Genomic DNA, 21,234 nt, shown 5'->3' with positions numbered 1-21,234 from the left:
AACTTAATTAAACAATTAATACATAATTTACTAATTATGGTATTCCACCAGCAATTAAAATTGCATCACAATCATTGTTGTACAAATACAAATACATGAGGAATACTAGAACATCGGTCAAATGTTTTTCAAAAAAATAATTTATTAATTTTTTATAAACTGAATTTTAAATTAGATTTCTCATATTGAGTTTCTTGCTTAAAAATAATTTAATTAAGCTTGCAAGATTAGACCTTATCTATCAAACATTGAGAACTAAAAGCTTATAAAAAACATCCTTTTTTATGGTTTACGCCTAATAACAATGCAATACAAACAAATGCACACATATAGCAAATACCTGGACGAATTGAATACAAATATTCGTGATAAGGTAGATCAAAACCACATCCGGTATTGCCCAAACCGATTGCATGGAACAATGCGGTCTTCAAAACTATTATGACATAGCTTGTCGCTAACAATTTAAATCTGAATGGAAATTATATCGTTTTATATTTTATGATTTTGTCCACTAAATCTAGAAACAGTATTGAAATGCGAACTTTTAGCTGCCATTAAATTTATTGACCTTTAATTGACACGAGATGGTTTACTGATTGGAACTCGTGAATGTGACGCTGACTGTGTGACTGAGTTCCAGCTCAGACAAGTTCCATGTGTTGAATTTATAATTGACCTCAAGGCAGATGGTGAAGGAAAACATCGTGAGGAACCTTTATGTGCCGTATGAAAACCATTCATCTCAGCACATCATTATCATCATCATCATTATCATTACATAGTATTAAACAATGTCGCTTATCGCTATCTGTCCTTATGTTTGCTTAGATATTTAAAATTAAGCATCGGATTTTGATGCGGTTTCTTAAATAGATATAGTGATTCGACAGACAGGTTTTTGTATATAATTCATGGACAATATAATCATTTTAGATGTTTCTAAGGCTATCAGTATTGTATCTGTGCGAAACCGGGACGGGTTACTAGTATTGAATTAAACTCAAAATCATCTGCGTGAAATCTTAAATAAAAGATGATGAGGCTTTTGCTATGAAACATAACAGATGATTTCAAATTAATCAGTAAAGTTTAATAAGTACTAACCCACATTAATTTGCTTGTCATCGTTTACTTAAACTATAACACAAAACAAACTGAAAATCGTTCCGTCCATTCCTAAGATCGTTTTCTAGTATGAGTATAAAACTTATTGAAAATCGCTGACGAAGAGATATTCTTTTATCAATTACTACTTATTCTCGATCAGTACTCGCTCAGACTTTTTTTATAGCATTACTAATTATGACATCATTAAGTGTTATCCTGCGCTCTTCAATCCAACTACTGAACAAATATACTAGTAAAAAGTAAGTATGAACTACAAAGCATTTCAACAGTGCTTAGGTGTTTACACGGAGTAGGCTAGTTTACACGATAAAACGTCGAACCGTCGAACCGCCGAATGGAATACCTATATGTATATAGTGTGTACGTGTACAGTATGATCCACTTGATTTATGAGTTACGACCCACTAAACCAAATATTTTACAGCATTTGTTTATTTTATGTATCCTCTAAGCCAGTTTAGCTCACTTTATCCCACTTACAGAAGCACAGATAAAAAATCGAAAAGTTCTATAGAAATTTCTTATTAGGAGAAGTTAAAGAAACTACAAACCCTGTTACTTGTAATTGACTATAATAACGCAGTAATATTTGTTCGCGTTGACAAAAATATTTCAATATTAATAGATTAATTATATTACAAGGTTTCAACTCTTTTTCATTGGTTTTTCATATTCGGACAGAATTTTTAAAAACAATTTTTATTAAAAATAATATGTATTTTTATAGTAGGGGTTTTAAATTTCTAACTTAGGAGCTGAAGAGAAAAAGTTCAATATTCCGATTTGTTTGTTTGTGATTCCATCCATGATCGTTATCTACAGTTATTTTACTTAAAAAACACGTGACTTGTCGAATGCTAAAAGATTCCGAATATAAATTTAATATCTCAACGAGTCTACATAGTATGAAGCAAAGTCGCTTTGTAGAGTCTGTACGCTTAAATCTTTTAAGCTACGTGATTAAAGAGGAATGTTTACATGTATAATACAAGGATTTTATACAAGAGAAGAGACAAGAATTTAGACTTTCCTGGTCAGAAAAACAATCTATATTTTTGTTCCCCAAACCTCAACTCATATATATACCCTTGCTGTTCACGTGTGAACAGCCAGCTCGTTATATATAAATAAAGCAGTAGTTCCATGACTTCGCTCGAGTTTTATGGGTTGGCATAGTAGCCTTAGAGTTCAAGTTTTCTTCGTACGAAATCTCATCACATTCGATTTAGGGATTTGGTTGTGAAATAGTAGCAGAAATAAGAGACAAAGACTTACTTTGACCTTGCTAATAAAAATGTGAGGAGATTAGATATAAATAAAACCGGGTCAGAGTGGAACCCTTAGGGGTCCAGCGTGAGCATAACCAACAGATTCAAACTTTAAATCTTCACCGGTGGTAGGCGTATTGCTGTAGTCAGTTATGACCGATCAGTAAAGTAATGCAGTTAAAGGCAACAACAACAGCCTGTAAATTCCCACTGCTGGGCTAAAGGCCTCCTCTCCCTTTGAGGAGAAGGTTTGGAACATATTCCACCACGCTGTTCCAATGCGGGTTGGTGGAATGCACATGTGGCAGAATTTCTATGAAATTTGTCACATGCAGGTTTCCTCACGATGTTTTCCTTCACCGCTGAGCACGAGATGAATTATAAAGACAAATTAAGCACATGAGTCGGCGGTGCTTGCCTGGGTTTGAACCCGCAATCATCGGTTAAGATGCACGCGTTCTAACCACTGGGCCATCTCGACTCTAAGGCAACATTTTAGGTTAAAAGTTGGCCACACTCCTTGTAAACACCATCGAATATCCTTGGAATTTTATCACCTGGAAACCGATTTGTACTTGTACTCTCTTAAGAATTAAAATAAACATAAAGCTTCAAAGCAATTACCATTTTTATACAAATATGCCCAAACAGTATATGATATATTCAACATGAAAAATAATTTCAATTTTAAAACAAAGGCCCTTTGACATTACGGACGACACCCAACACCTCAGCTGAGCATCAAACGTAATGAACGCTGAGCCAAAGTCGGTAAATTAGCATTAGACCCGGCTATACTGAAATTTACGGAGTTATTACATGGAAACAACATTTCGAAACTTGTAACCGTAAATTATTTTAGCTTTATCTCCTGTTATTTTCGACTTGGATACTTTTTTTCTGACGTAAATGCGAGCTGAAAGTAACTTCGAACAGTTTGTCATCGTCACGACTTTATTTTTTCTTCGTTTATAAAATTACAACGTATTTTTTACGGCTTCATACAGCGGACTGAACCAGCTTGTTACGAATTTGAAACTTTTTTATAACGGTTAAGTGTTGTAAAATATTTTGCGTCATTTTACAGATATCGCGGTAAGCTTTTATGGCGACAGACTTTAACAATTCAAATTCATACAGAGCGTGTGACAAAGAAAAAAAAACATGGAGAGGCAAAGGTTATTTTATATGACAAATAAATTTTAATTATCGTAACGTATAACCAGTATATATGGAACCAGTACAGTTTTTGATTTTTTTTAATTAATATATATATATTAGATAGGAGGTTAAAATTTATCTGATGATAAGTTGTCTATTAGCGCTGTAACGTAGCGAACTAAAATTTTATGCTCCTTCTACCTGTTATAACGGCTCACTCACCCTCTAAATCGGAGCACAAAATAATAATAAGTGTTGCCAGAAAAAAACATTTTTTTGTTTGCATATTATTTTAGAAAGAATCCGTCTAAATCTTGAAGACCATATTACAATTTAAAAGTACTGATCAATTCTACAGTTCTTAACTGATTAATATTTACGCATTTTTTCTTCAAAACGAGAAACCAAGTATAATTATGTCATACAGATTCCGTTGGGCGGAAACCCATCAATCTACCCATTAACTTAAACCGGACGTTTATCCGTCCAGTATCGATGTCTCAGCACGATCAATCGGAAACACTGATCTTGTAGTCGTATATAGTAATCATACTTAACCCCGACCCTAGTTTTATTTGTCGTAAAAATTTTACAGCTACCGAACGTTGCGTTGGCTTGGCCTATTGGCGATTGGCACTAAACCTAGCATCCAATACCGGTTTCTGCGCATAATGGAATTATCGGAAAACATTTCACGATGTATCGATGTCACTCGGACAGAATTATATTTGACATATATTTTTAGCAATGCCCCTAATTAATTATGATATTAGTATTAGTCCCACTTATCCCTCCTTTTAAGTTTATCGTTTGTGTTTGGAATAGGGACGACAATGTTCCAAGGAGTAAGGATATATGCTGCGACTTCTTATATCGCTAGACAGCCAGTAAACCTTTGCGCTATTGACACTTCAAATTATATCTTATACTAGCTGACCCGGCAAACTTCGTACTGCCACAATCGATATACTTAAATAGTCTAAATGTGATGAGCATAGAAACCATTGCACGCAGCGACACTGGTGATCTAACAGTAATAATAAATAACTGATACTAACATTAAAAGCGACACTATCAATATTTTTTTCTATATTTTCAATGACACAGGAATCATGAGGTTGTGTAATAAATTCCCATGTCGCTATAATTAAGTCTTTACAACATAAAGTTTGCAAAACCTTTTGTTGTAAACCCTTAGGTTTTAATTTGAAACTCATTTGCGATACAAATCAATATAATTTCACTAAATACAACACAGATAAATAATATAGGTGGTCAAGTTTTATTATGGTGATGTTGCCTATAATATTTTGAAAATATTGTCTGATTTATATTGCTCATAAATAGTCACGTTACAACAATTAGATACATACATAAATTAAAATTTTAACAAAAAGAAAAACCGACTTCAAACAAAACAATATTTTAAAACAAACTAATATGCACTAAAAAGTAATAAAAATAATTGCGTATGGAAAATATTTATCAGAGTCCTCCTAAGTAAAATAAAATGAAAAGCATTAGAGTACTCAAAGGTCGATTTACGATTATATTAAGGTAGTTACAATTATTGTTATTGTTGTTGTTGTGATCGAGTCAGTATATTATCGTATAAAACCAAGCTAGCCAAGAGCTGACACTGACTCCAAATATGACGACCTGCGTGGTCGGGTGGTGTGTACACCGGTTTTTATGGGTACGCCACTCCGCGGTCCCGGGTTCGATTAATGGCCGAGTCGATGTAGATTATCATTCGTTTTCTCCGTTGTCTTGGATCTGGGTGTTTGTGGTACCGTATTTACTTCTGACTTTCCATAACACAGTGCTTTAGCTACTTACATTGGGATCAGAGTAATGTATGTGATGTTGTCTCATATTTATTTATTTAATTGACCTTAGTAAAAAACTTTGCAAAAGAGCTAATGTATGTCGTACATCATAAGGTCACACATAATGTTGAAATGCAGCAACGAACGTAAGCCCATTAAAATTTTACTAAGGGCAATAACCCACGTATCGCACCCTCGCTGTAAGCTGTTTAGGTGTTCCATTGATTATCATATTCGACTATGACTTGTTGTTGTTAACTTGTATTACTTGAACACGTTACGAATGGTAACTCAAATGTCCAAATAACCCATATAAGATTCCACCGAGTATCGCTAACCGGTTCCTCAGAATTGAAGAGTTTCATTACTTTGGATCCCATGCTCAGAATCTAACCAAACTTTCACCCCTTAACAGATAACAGTACCCCTGAAGTATATCTTTTCTACAAAAAAAAGAATCATCAAAATTGCTTGCGTGATTTTGAGTTATTTACCTATTAATTATCGCACATGCATAATGCAAATTTAAGACTTATGCGGTTTTTATATGGATACCATCATCAGAATTGGATAATATTAAAATGGGACCACAAGGGACCACAGTTTCACTGCGTGTAATGGTTTAACATCTGCGTTTTTTGCGACTGGAAGAAATTAGTAAATTCGAGAAATAGATGTAACGAACTCATATGTAGCTCACCGCATGGACCATGTACCATATTTTTAACGACAACGTGAAATAACTCTGGATCAAGAGTTTGATCTGGAGTTTCAGCTGATATAACGTTATCAATTTGATCCGGAGTTATTTTAAGGAACTGGCAAATTAATACATTTGCATTAGGGAATCCCCTCTTTTGCTATTCAGATGGCAATATAGTCAATCGCCCGATGTCATTTACATTAGCATCATTCGCTATCGCATCTTGCGAATTAAAATATTCTTCGGATCTTAATTTTGCTTTGTTAACGATGTACTGATGATATAGTTTACCATATCTCGAGATATAATTTTGTGCTAGTGGACGAACCATCAATCGATACGAATAAAAATTCATGACACTAACCTTTTTCTGCATATTTAGACATGAAAATGAATGCACACACTGTACGTTTAAATGTATTTTTTTTTATAATAATAAATTGAAATTATTCGTATTACCTTTTGAAACTGGTGGATCAGTGTACTCATTTTTAATTAATACCTACTTACTTTTATTTTGACAGTACAATTCCCCGTCTAAAAAATCTCCATTAACAAAATGACCCGCCATTTATTGAATTCATTTGTTACAAAAAATGTGAGAAATGAAGAACCACTCGACCGATTTTGTGCAAACTTCACATAAACCATCTACTAAATAGTCCGAACAACCCCTGAAAATTTGGTTAGAATAGGTGAGCCCGTTCTTGAGTTATAAAGTGACATCGAAAATGCCACTTATTTTTAAATATATAAATTCGAAAAATTGATGTAACGATGGTGTAAATAATGCAAAATAAATTTTAAAACATCAATGTTTTATTGTCTAACATCGATAATCATAGAAAATCAATGATAATCTATACTTATAATAAATCTGTAAGGATGTCAATTCTGTACATGAAATATTTTTGCAAAATAACTATCAGGGGGTGATCAGGGGTCGATACTGATGCCAAAAATGCAATCAGTAAAATTTTTGTCTGTCTGTCTGTCTGTCCGTATAACCGTTATAGAAACTAAAACTACTCGACGGATTTTAACGAAACTTGGTAAAATTATTTTTCATACCCCTGAGCTGGTTATAGTATACTTTTCACCACGCTACACTCAATAGGAGCAGAGCAGTGAAGAGAAATGTCAGAAAATGGGAGAAGTTACTCCAAATTTTAAGCTTCCGTCGCGTGTACATCCTTAATGGTTAAAGCAACATAGAAATTGTGTATTACGGAAATGTTCTCCTTAAAATTATGTAAAAAATATCACAAGACAGCCTTTGTCTATCTTTTATGGTTGACTTACAATAACACGTGTCACTCCCAATAGCTTAGTAGTTCGAAGCTTTCTGATTATATTTGTCTATTCCTGCTCCTATAACACTCTCAATCATCCCAAATTAAAAAAGTTAACAGTATTAACTATTCCATAAAAAAGAAGCATAGAAATCGGTATAGAAACACCAAAGTTATACATGAAATACGCTAATAACAAAACTATCGCACGTGAATACTAAATCTATACTACTATATAAATCTCTAGAGTCTGCCTGTACACTTATTTTTGTCGTAATTCGTCATAAGTATTCTTTTTATGATTGACTGACTTAATTTTTACCATTTGTGACATTTTTGTCTGTCTGTATGTTCTGCTACAACTCGAGAACAGATGCATCGATCTTTATAAAAATTGGTATACAGGAAAAACATGTGATTGCGCAAATAATAGGCTATCTATATACAAAAGTAGATGTTTTTGTATGTGCGTCATCGATAAACTCAGAAACTATTTGATCAAATGAATAAAGAGATTATGCTATCCCCATTGATGTATCTCGCCACCAAGTAGCGCTGCGATATAAATATATCTACCCGTTCAACCGATTGTCATGAAAATGAGTACGTATAAGTATTTTGTCACGGAGAAAGTGATTATTTCATCCGTGTCTTTAAAAATAACCAACCGATGGCCATTACGACTATTACGATGCATTTATATGTCGATCAACCCATAAGTATAAAATATGAAATAAAAAATGCAAATCATTGATCATCATTGAATAAAATAATTTATATAAATAGAAACTACCATGACATTGAAGAAACAAAAGATCGGAACATCAACAATATATGCGCAGCGTCATCCAAAAGAGCTACGGAAACAACATACCAACAATAAATACCTTTAGAAACAAATAGAATCCGAATTTCTACTTTGAGAGTTGCCAAAACAGTTAGTCAACGTTATGATCAAGTTCCAGATCTTCGAACAAGAATCTTTATCAAGAGATACTGAAAAACCTGACGAGCGAGCCCATTTACTGGATGATAAACGATAAGAATAGACTAAGTCAAGAACTAGAACCAATCTCAATAAATCCCGATGTGATCATTGGTTCAATGAATATAGTATGCCCGTATTGTCACGCTATGATGTTTAAAATAAACTGCTGATATAGTGCTACTCCACTGACAAAATGTATTTACCACAACTGGTTGAACCACCAGAACCTCTTCTTATCTACGTTACGGGAACTACTGAGGAGTCTGAACATTTCCTTCAACATATTAGAAATTACAATTCTTGCTTTGAAATAACATCATTTGGAGCAACAAACATTGTAAATACAATAATTTCGCGTCTACGTTTAAAGTTTATCATATGATTGGTTCACTTCTTTCAGTATCTAAATAAAATCCAGTTTCTGGACATTTATTCCATGCACAACGTAGAAAAAGATTGATCTTCGATGCATGTTCTGTTCAGTACCACAACTAATCGAGAAACCATCGCTAAATTTAGGATTATGCTTTATGAAAATAAATGTTTAGTAAAAGATTTTAAAACTGCTCTAGAAGGTGAAACAACAAATGATTCAAAGTTATTATCAATGCAGATATAATGCCATTGAATGCAGAGCATGAAAGGCGTTTTGATGCTGCCGTAGCTCCTGAAGTCACAGCTGTAGTTGTCGGTACAGAAATTACAAAACGAGGTATTGTTATCACTAAACGACACAAAAACAATCAAGGTGGCGCTGAAACACATCAATAGTATGACAATTATTACGATTATCCAATTATGTTTATGCGAACAGATGATGGATATAATCTCGGACTGTATCAAAATATTCTCACGACAGGCTCTGTGACATCGAACAGTTAGTTGTATGGATTTTTTTGCGTATCATATAATGATTACAGATAATCAAACTAACCATATTCTGAAGTGTCGTCAACTGTTTTAACAATTCATTGTTGACAGGTACGCTATGGTCGAGAACGAACGATTAAACTACATTCGATTCAACCAATCAAAACTCTGAGCCAAAGAGTACATTTATTTACGAGATACAATATCGAATGATAAAGTATCTGCTGATATTGGACAAAGATCTTAGTACAGTGGAAGTCCAAGACATATGCACGAATATACTCAGGATGCTTTGACGTACGTTCGCAAGTATTGACAAGGTTGTAAATGTAATAACATTGATATTCGATAGAACCGGATAAAAGAGTACGTGTTGGTTTAATGCAAACTTTTACAGACTATAGAAATTAAATTAAAAACTTCATCGTACCTATATAACATCGTATAATTTCATAGGTGTTATGACCAATCTGCAGCCTATCGAGAACATAATTGAAGAAGATGAAATAGATGACGAATATTATTATTATTATTTTTTTAATTTAACTAGATCTCGCATGTTTTTTTTCTTTATTTCTTCCTTTATTATTTATACATTGTTGATGATCAGTAATTAATTACAAAATGAAAAATTAAATTTTTTTTTTCTGCGACTAATACCCAGCGAAGCGGGCGGGTATAGCTAGTCCTCTAATAAATCAAATAAAACAATACATGAAACACTAGAGCGAATAAAAGTTAATGTTTATATTTCACATTTGTGGAAATAGAGAAAACCGCTGTTTGTGTTCGGACGTTAATTTCCTGTGAAAAAATATATATATTGAGATCTGACGTGACAAATGGTTGTAATGTATTACATATTTATTGTTGTAAGGCTGGGGGAGCCTTACAAAAGATTGCGCTAATGACACGGTGGCCCTCGACATCCGAAAGTATGCTATTTTGTTTATTATGGTCCCTTTTCGTTATGATATCAGAGCCTTCGGGCATTCACGTCCGTAAATTATTATTTTTTATACAATTTCCACCACGACTGAGGTATGTGGTTAATTTTTATTAACCGTAGAGGTTTTATTTATTTGTAAAATAATCAAGCGATACGTTTTTAAAAAATAATGTTTTTTTTGAAAAAGAACCGTTGAAAATATAGTTCTGTACTTAGTACACAGGTGGCAGAAATACAGTGAATATAGATACATGCAGGTTACCTTACTATGTTTTTATTTAATCAAAAATCAAAAAATTAAAATATACTTTATTCAAGTGGGCTTTTTTAAGCACTTTTGAATCGTCATATAACAATTAAGTGAAGCTACCACCGGTTCGGAAAGTAGATTCTACCGAGAAGAACCGGCAAGAAACTCAGTAGTTACTCTTTTTCAACATTTAAAAAAAAGTACAGTCATGTTAGTTAATACAATTTTTTAAATTAACATATCCTGCCCGGAAGTCAACAGGTATTAATTCCACGCTTTTTTATCATCTACAAAATCTTGTATTGTATTAAAAAAATACATACAAAACTCTTTATTTTCGACGGTCCTAGTTTTTTATTTCCGAGCCGGTCTTAGATATTTTTTGTCAATAAGCAAAAAATAAAAATTAAATCATGAAACCTGTAGTTGTCGGTTAAGATGCACGCTTTTTAATCATTGGACCATCTCGGCTCAATTTATAATCCGCCTTAATTTTATTTACATGACAAATAACGACGAGAACGTTATACTTACTAAGGATTCTGTGCGAATTGTGATTTTTTTATGACGAACAATTAAATTAGTAAAGCGCCGCTATTTAGATTTTTTGATTACATAGTGACTGGGCCTTGTGCAAGAGCGTCGGGGTACCACCCACTCCTAAGGTATTTTACCCTCGAATGACAGTCCTCAGTACTGTTGCGTTCTGGTTTGAAAGTTGAATGAGCCAATGTAGCTAAAAACACAAAGGTCATAACATCTCAGTATAACCACATCATAAAAACCATAAAATTAATTTAAATCACACTCAAAATCCTCTGACCACGAATTTCACATATTCGGTTATTGGAGTTGGTCCCGTAGGTGATATCAACTTACGATGGCTTAGCCGTACTTGGCCGAATGTCCTTCAAATCAACAATAAACAAACAAAAGTGAACCGGGGTATCGTTGACTTTCGGCTAATCAAAACTTATGCCCAAGCGACCATAACCGATTCTGTCTACTCAATAAAACTTCAGATTAGTTTGTACATCGTTTATAATGCTTGATTTAACTTGTTTACAGATAACACATAATAACAACTGAAACAAACATCCTGGTTGGGAGTTGCTTTTGCAATATACCATTTATTTAATAAAATAATAACAAAAAAAGTTTAAATAACAAAGGAAATAGACAGAGAAAGAGAATGAAAGGGTAAGATCGTCTGGAGAGGGTACATAACACCTTTTCCCTTACGTAACTATTTCTGCCAATTCACTCTACCTCCCAAAAAACTTGACGTATTTTGGACTTATAAAGGCTGATAACATAAGAATGCTAATTTTCGACTAAACGCGTAATGCGTTTTTCCAGAGAGAAAAATGGCGGCCTTGCACGATGCCCTACCATTAATTGAATAAAAAATGATATTCCTAATTTGGATTTGTATGTGTTTATTTTACTCATCAATGTAAATAATGCAACGCATACTACCACACATTTTAAAATAGTTATGTGTTGACAAAATACACATACATATATCCTATGAAAGTTGAAAATAGTTTCGATTAAAATATTACGAACCGTCGTAGGGACCCTCAACTTTAATGAGTTTGTATTACGTCACGTTGAAACGTCACATGTTTCATTCTACGGGATTTTTATTCTGCCTTATAATAACGCATTTTTGAACAAACTATTCTATTTAATTTGAGAATTTAATGATGATTACGTCAATGATCATCATCGATATTTATAAGGACATTTCCTTTTTAATAAAACTATATAAATGATTATATAACGCCTTCGACTCAACGTTTTCTAGCTCTGAATCTGAGCTACATGTGGACAGTCTGAAAGACACACAATAAGATTCTGGTAGAATTATGTCAAGCCATGTCACTGCCTCTGTCACGTCCTTAAGGACATCAAAACTCAGTTATTTTTTTAAACATTTTATGTCAGTATTATTTATTCTTTTACTAGTGTATATAAAACTTATATACATATTTTGTTGTAAACTCCAAGTAATTAATCTACATTTGGATCCAAAATGATGCAACCTCTTTTAAGTGATCTTTTTTTATATCAAATGTATGCTACATTAGTTCAGTCAGTATTAGAATTTCGTTTCGTTAATTATATTTCGATAACAATTAACGTTAATTATGTATACGTTGAAATTTTTTTCCTTAGACATACAAAGTGCCGCTCCTTTTATTCAACATAAATTCTTTGCTCATTCGTAACATCAAGTCCTCAAGAATCCTCTTTAATGATTATGGGACGATACTTTTCTCATTTATAGATTGCTAGTTTCATTTTGGACATATGTAGCCATAGACGTGCAAAAAATAAATTCTATATTGTAATTCACTTAATAGTTATGATTTAACAAAAATCAATTTTAGAGAGCGGAAATAAGTTACTGGCCAGTTAGAGAGAGGAACTACGTCTCTATAAGAAAAAAAAATAAAGGACGTTAACAATATTAAAGAAAATTACTGTCGACAAACTTCAATTCTTCAAAAACACGCGAAGTTTCGCTGGACACCCACTACTGGTTAATAATAATCGGCTCTCCAATAATGATCATGAGCTGTTTAATTTTTTTATGAAAATTCTCTCACTTGATTTTCCGCAATGTGTTCGAACGTGGCCATACAATCTTTTATCATCTTAATAGTGTTTACATTTTACCTTACCTTATCCTATAATGTGAAATAAACCTTACATGAAAATTTCATTGGTCTAAAGTAAATTCGGATAAGGTTTAACCATGAAAATAAAACTTAATAAAACCAGTATGTCACGGAAACCGGTACATTTGAGCGCGAATGGAATGGCGTTTCATTGCACGCCACTTTGACGCGTCACTTCCTCCGATTGCCGTGTTTGAATTTTAAAAAGCGAAAATTGTACAAACAGACTTCGTAATTTCGAATTTTGATAGTTGAATGAATTTAACTTTTTTTATACTTTTGTTAATTGCAATGAATATGCTACCTTATATATTACTACATATATATGTATAGAAAACTGGGATTTTTTTATAACGAAAAGTAAATAATGTTATGAAATTAAAATTATTTTTTCGGTCACTAATTATAATATCTTAAATAAATAGAAGAATGAAAAAAACTCGACAATAACATTTTCGGTGGCAAAATTTTAAAATTATAATTTTAATTTTCTTATTTTATTAAATGCTCAGAATTACCCCTTGAATGGTTTACGTCATAGTTAGTTTAATGTTATTAATTATTATGTAAGCTTTACAATATTTCCTTACTTTAATAGTATGGTTATGCATGTTGGTTTGTATGTAAATAACGGATTTTTATGAAAATTTACATTTAAAAATAGTATGACAAATTTAGTATGAAACCAATTTACAACTTCAAAGAAAATTTTATACTTCATAGGCTACTTTTTATGCCCCATATCTGACAAGCAACCCCTTAAACGCAGGCGTATCCATGGGCAAACTCTAGTTATATTAAAAGTTCAATAGCCAACTCGAACTAAATTCATATAAATCAGAAGTACGCGTCAGAAATCAAAAACGTTTTACGTACGAACTCTTTATTTCAACTACGTTTTACGACTTCACAGCGCTTTGCCATTAAAGGTTTTAAAAGAATCATACCCTAAAAGATATTCAGCAAAATTCCAACATAACCTTACTTACATCTCGAAAGGAGTTTTGAACATTACTAACATCCTGAAAAAAGTATCTGTCATCATAAAAGAAAATTTAACGAACCGAAAAAATACATATTTATTAGACAATCAGCTTAGATACATAACTTATTAAATTAGTATATTACTCGTTACCAAAACAAAACAGGATTACACAATTAGTATAAATATGTACGTAATCTTTTAAAATTGAATCGTAATTATAGTAAATTAAAAAAAATAAAAATACATATTAATGTGTGAGTGAGCTCTTTGTGTATGTGTGTGTGTTTATTCAATACAGTAATCATTTACATAACAATTACTCTGTCAAATACAAGTCACTGCACTAATCATCACCCCGTGGAAAGTCGGGATGCAGGATATTTCCCGTCGAATAGCTATCTTTGTCACCAGTGTACACGGTAAGGCGAAGTGTTATACTTTTAATGAAGATTATTGCATTACTGCTCCCAAGTCCAAGCGTTGTTACTGCAAACGGGATAAATATACAATTTAGAATAAGAGACGAATATTTAAGTCATTTTATTATTGCAGCATATCCATTGCGTAGTTTTAAAGTTTTAGGCATACATCCCTATGTATGCTTAAAACCCTATATAGAGACAGAGAAAGCGACTTTGTGTTATACAAAGAAGTGATATTTTTTATTTTCGGGAAACATTTGATACCAAAATAAGTTTTACGAAATCCACCAAGGTTCCACTGTCAAATTAACACTTGGAAATAATCTTATAAGAACAAGTGATTAACAGATAATCAATGTATATAAAATTAGGTTATATTTTTCTTTATAAAGTATGTATTATTAAATATTATGATTATTAAATTTTAACTCTAATAAAGAAACGCTGCATAAAAGCTCACTGCTGTTTATGTTGTGGACACTCGCAAAGTTTCAGCGTTATTGAAAGCCTCATATTTTTAGATGCTTTCAGGGACTGTAGCACATATAGTACTTTAAAAGTTATACGATTCCTCACAGAAGATTTGATCAATTTCATACAAAAAACCGAAATATAAGATTTTTATTTGCATTCGAACTTTTTTTGAGTAAAATTTAAATCACCTTTTGCTATTCGTCAATTCAAGTAAAACAAATTATATTTGTACTAAACAATATTAAGCATTTCTAATATCAACAATATTACACAAATTTCTGATAACCAAAAGCATACACTTTGTATTTGATATAAGAACTTTTAGTACCAGGCCTCAGAATTAATTTTCTTATCATTCAATCACTTAATCTTTCAGCGTTCGAATTTCAAAAGTTATTTAAATATTCCACAGATCTGACTTAATCGTTTAACATCTATACATATATACAAAACAACGTCACCGTTTGTCCCTATGTATGCTTAGATCTTTAAAAATACTCAACGGATTTTAATACGTTTTTTTGTAATTCGAGAGAAAGGTTTTTGTAATACATGGACAATATAGTAGAGAAATACTGACAATTTCAGAAATTCGTAAATCGACAAATTCTTTTATATATTTAGTGTTTAGTATAGTTTGCACCCGTGGGTATCCGGGGCTGGTCGCTAATAATTAAAAAAAAAAAAACATTTGAAAAAGGAAATTAAATCACCCAGACGACGTGAAGTTAACTTTATTCACAGCTCCGTATAAAACTCAACACCCAGTTGATATAGTACTTTATTTATTATTTTTTTAGTATCTCTAATATTTCGCGAGGGTAGTCCGTCGCTTCATTAGACGCCCGTCAGCATTCTCCTCACGTACGTTCTGCTTAATTCCGTTAACTATTTTGTGTCCAACCAAAATGAAATTTTCACAAGTTACTCCACTCGTCCACATTTCGTTCTAATTTTCTTTCTTTCATTCTACTTCATTTTAACCACGAAATTGTACAGCCACGGACAAATTAATTTCAAAAACGACGTTTTTATTATTCTTTAACTAACTTCAGTTTGTGAGTTTACGAAATTATTTTTGGCTGAAATTTTCCCGGTTTAAGAAATATATGATAATAATCACCTCTGATGAAAAAACATGTACTTATAAAATTCCCACTGCTGGAATTAGGCCTCCTCTGCCTTTAAGGTGAAGGTGAGGTTAGGAGCATGTTCGTCAACCAATCTACAATATGGGTTTGGTGAATTCACATTTGGCAGAATTTACTTGAAATGAGATACATGCAACACGAGATGAATTATAAACACAAATTAGGGACATAAAAATTCAGTGGTGTGGAGTATCGCAATCATCGGTTAAAATGTACCTATGTGTTGTATGTATGTTGTATGTATGTATGTCTACCTCATCTGTGATGAACTTTAATTCATTCTCTTCTTCGAACGTTGAATCTTCGCTTTTAATGTAACAAATAAAAGAAAAGTAATCTTTAAAAATAATATATCTCTTAATGAATAAAAGAGGAGACGACTTTTTCATCGACACAAAACTTGTAGCTTAAGATGCACTGCGTTTCGAGGCTGACTTAATATATAATAAACTAGTTATCAGCAGCGACTTTGCTCGCGTTTTAGGGTTTGGCCGTCTACTATTAGTCATGAAAAAAGAAGGAATCTTTAGAATTCAAGCTTACTTCACACGATGGGTTAAACCAAAACAAGCACGCCAAATTCGTTTTGGAACAAAGTTACTTTCGAATTTTTCATATTAGTATAGATGGTCCTATATGACTAATACTGCCAATTGTTTTGCTTGTATAATGTAAAGTATAATGACTTTAGTATTTAACTAAACTAGCAATTTTTTTTTGCAATTTCAATTTTAATATAATATATCTGTCTGCGAAAGTTGCTCTGTCTGTTACGCATTTGCGGTCAACCCCCTAACGAAATTTTGAACTCCAAGGAAAAAACCCCTAACGTTGTCGTAGCCGCGGGCGAAAATTAACTACTAAATGTATTGAAAGTAAATCATAATAACATGTGACAATTCAAGAAATACTACGAATTTTCGAATGGAAACTGCACCAAGGCATAACATTCCCCTTAAAAACAATAAAAAAAAATCATTTCAGCACAGAGTTACACAATAAATACTCGGAACAGAATTTTAATGTTAACTTCAATTCAACGGCCATTACTTTATAGAAATTTAAATTCCTTCGCTTGCGACTCGCTGAAAATTTTATTTTAATATAAATATAAAACTGTGAACTATTCATTCGCGTAGCATTCCAAAACTGGACCGATTTCGATGTACGTTTTCGTATTAATAAAATCAAGTATCGGCTTAGACACTGGTATTATTTTTATCTACCACCAATGACTCAAAGTCAGTGCATCTTAAATAAAAGATAAAAAAGCGTGGAGTTGATTATACCTGTTGAATTCCAAGCATATATTAATTTAAATAATTGTTTTTAACTAACTTGACTTCGAATTTTTTAAATGTTGAAAAAGAATAACTATTGTGTTTCTTGCCGGCTCTTCTCGGTAGAATCTACTATCCGAACCGGTGGTAGCTTCACTTAATTGTAAAATGACGATTCAAAAGTGCTCATAAAAGCCTACTTGAATAAAGTTGATTTTGATTTTTTTTTTGGAGGCGCAGCCCTGAAGTTTAAGGAGTCAGTAATGTTTCTATTTAAGGAGATGAGGCGGATGTCATATAAAACGTATTTTAGACGGATATACAGTCATATTGAATAAATATTTAAGTAAAAATGTGTCTATCTTGTGATGTGGCATATGTGGAATACATATTTAAATGAATTTGTTGATGATATTTATTATAACTAATTATGGCCAAAACTATATAAATATTTGTTAACAATATAATCTCAGACCATTAACAAGGAGATAAGACATACCAGCTTTTCCTACCCTCCAATTATTTATCAAGGTCTGTGTCGGGTAGACGAAACGAGCTACGTCAGAGGGATCACGACACCTCCGACACTTCGGTGCGGGCCTTTGCGAGCGTTGGTCGTGAGACTGTTGCCTTTGTAACATTAATGCTCCTCTTCATATTATCATTACACTTTACTAGTTCAGTAATTCGAAATAAATGTTCTTAATTAAACGATTGCGTTGATTTTAGATTATAATTGTTTTAATGTTTTAATTGTTATTCTTAATAATTTATATGTTTTATTTTTATTTGTTCTACTTTAGGTAAATACATTATAGTAAGAGATGGCCCAGTTAGAACCCAAATAACCCAAACAAACCCAGACAAGTACCATTATATACCTATATGTGCTTAATTTGTGTTTATAATTAATCTCGTGTTCGGCAGTGAAGGAACACATCGTGAGGAAATTCTGCAACATGTGCATTCCACTAACCCACATTGGAATAGCGTGGTGGAATATGTTCCAAGCCCTCTCCTTAATGGGAAAAGAGGCCATTGACCCAGCAGTGGAAAATTTACAGGCTGTTACTTTTACATTATATTTTTTATATTTGTTACAGCAAAATAGCCCATTGGCGGTGGTGATCAGTTACCATCACAAAAGCTTTTCTAAAATATTTTAAACGCATTTCGTAACATGACTGCCTATTTCTGATGACACAAGTGAGTAATTATAAGTGAATATGCAACTAATAATAAATAAAACAGATATACTGTTATGAAGGATTAACAAAAAGTAATTCATTTTTATGGAACCTTATTAAAAATTTCATAGTACCATCATATAAAGCGTTCCGAAAATATAAAAATTATCATATCATGCCACTATAAATATGGTATATTATAAATATACTTAATTATATTTATAGTCATCACACATCTTACAATAATAGTGATCACTACATATTATAAAACAAAGTCACCGGCGCGTCTTTTTTCATGGTGTAGGTCGACGGACGAGCATATGGGCGGGCCACCTGATGGTAAGTGGTCACCATCACTATTCCTTACATCGTCAATGTGCCACCAACCTTGGGAACTAAAATGTTATTTCCCTTGTGCCTGTAGTTACACTGGCTCACTCACCCTTCAAACCGGAACACAACAATACTGAGTACTGTCATTTGGCGGTAGAATAACTGATGAGTGGGTGGTATCTATCCAGACGGGCTTGCACAAAGCCCTACCACCAAGTATGTTCGCGATAATAAGGTTTCATGAAACGATTCATGAGACAACTAATTGACAGAGGCTTCATAAGAAAGGTTACGTATATAAGTTGAAATAGAACGACAATTGTTAAACAGTCGGAAAATAGCAACAAAAAAGATATGAATAAAAAAGGTTTTAGCTTAATAGAAAAAAAAAATTACGTCCACCCGTACGAACTTTACGTTAGTTATATTTAAAATACAATTTTTAATTTTAATACTGAAATATAACACAAAACCTTCATGGTTATGTGAACTTTCAAAAACAATTTTACATCTATCTGCGTCGTTCTGTTATTAATGTGGGCAAGTATTGATTCGATCACTTCCAGAACGTATTTGCTATTGTATCGTTAAGGAATAAATTTAAAGAAATCAAGATATTAACTGTTGCTTCTCAATATATATTCTGCAATGTTATGTATGTACGAAAAAATATTACTGATTTTATGAGAAAATGTGTGATACTCATAGCATTGGTACAAGGAACAAACACAAACTTGTAACTCCTGTTACTCGACAGTAACTCTTTTGTGGGGCAATGTATACGGTTTTACAACAGGATCCCAGAAAGCGTTCAAAATGCCTCTGTTTCCAAAATATTAAGGAACGCTTGTGTGCAAAAGGTTATTATACAATCAATGAGTTTATGATCGATAACATACCTTGGGAATAAAACGATCGCCTCTTGGCTATTTCATTTCATTTAAATTGTTTATATAATACTTGAGACAAAATAAAACCCGCTGAGTTTCTTTCGCCGGCTCTTCTCAGGTCAGGGTATTTTCTCTTCCGAACCGGTGGTACTGTTTCTATTGACTATCAATAAGAAAGTGTAATACGTCTATATTGAATAAAGCAATTTGAGTTTGAGTTTTAGTTTGAGTAGTGCCTAATGAACCTAACTCTCGATATATTTACTAAAGTTTATATCGCATCATATTAAATAAGGTTTTATAGAAACCTTACCCTATCAGCATACGATCTATGGTTCTATGGTTTTAACTCTTACTAAGTTAGTAACTAACTGCAAAGTAATTGAGTAGGAACGTTCGACTAACTTTGTATCTTAGCGGGGTTTCATTCAACTTTTCGAAGATTAATTTATCGAATTATGTTCATATATAATATGTATAATGATAACTATAATTACATAACAATTTGCTTTATGTTTTGTGAACATTATTTATCAAAATAATCTAATCTTTTGTTTTTGGAAATTGTATTGTATTACTATTAAATATATATATTTGAGCTGATATGGCCCAGTGGTTAGAACGCGTGCATCTTAACCGATGATTGCGGGTTCAAACCCAGGCAAGCACCACCATATATATATATATAACCGAGCTATATATATATATATATATATATATATAGCTCGGCGGTAAAGTAAAACATCGTAAGAAAACCTGCATGTGTCTAATTTCATCGAAATTTTGGCACATGTGCATGAAGGAACAAGGAACAGCATGGTGGAAAATGTTCTAAACCCCCTCCTTAATGGAAGAGGAGGCGTAATCCCAGCAGTGGGAAATTTACAGGCTGTTACTTTACTACTTTATAATACAAAATGAAACATCAAAATTATTATCACAGTTCGACTTGTATAAAATCAGAATTCCGCATTACAGACGCCGAAGACTAACTGTAATTTCTCTTTATGATCGTTGGCGTAATGTGTAAAGTTTCGGAGACGGTTTATACGATACTTTTGTCTTAGAAATACGACTTAAGCGAGAAACATCAATATTTCATCGCTTAGACTCACTAAACGACGTTTATTAGAAAACTAAATACAGTATAACATATCGTGATTTCTTTATTATACCAACGCATATTGGAGCCGCTTATAGTAACACCCTTTCCTTGAAAGAAAATATAGTTCAGTAGTGAGTCACAGTTTATTTTTTCACTCGCTACCTATCCCGATATTTATCGTTCATTTGAAGTTTTAACCCATTACATTTTTAAACAATAAGTTGATGTGTTATAATCGCTATCAGACTTAGCAATTTATTCATTAGTCGACACATAAAG

Source organism: Vanessa cardui, chromosome 21 (genome assembly GCF_905220365.1).
Source record: "Vanessa cardui chromosome 21, ilVanCard2.1, whole genome shotgun sequence".
NCBI classification, from domain to species: domain Eukaryota; kingdom Metazoa; phylum Arthropoda; class Insecta; order Lepidoptera; family Nymphalidae; genus Vanessa; species Vanessa cardui.
This window is presented reverse-complemented; position numbering follows the sequence as displayed.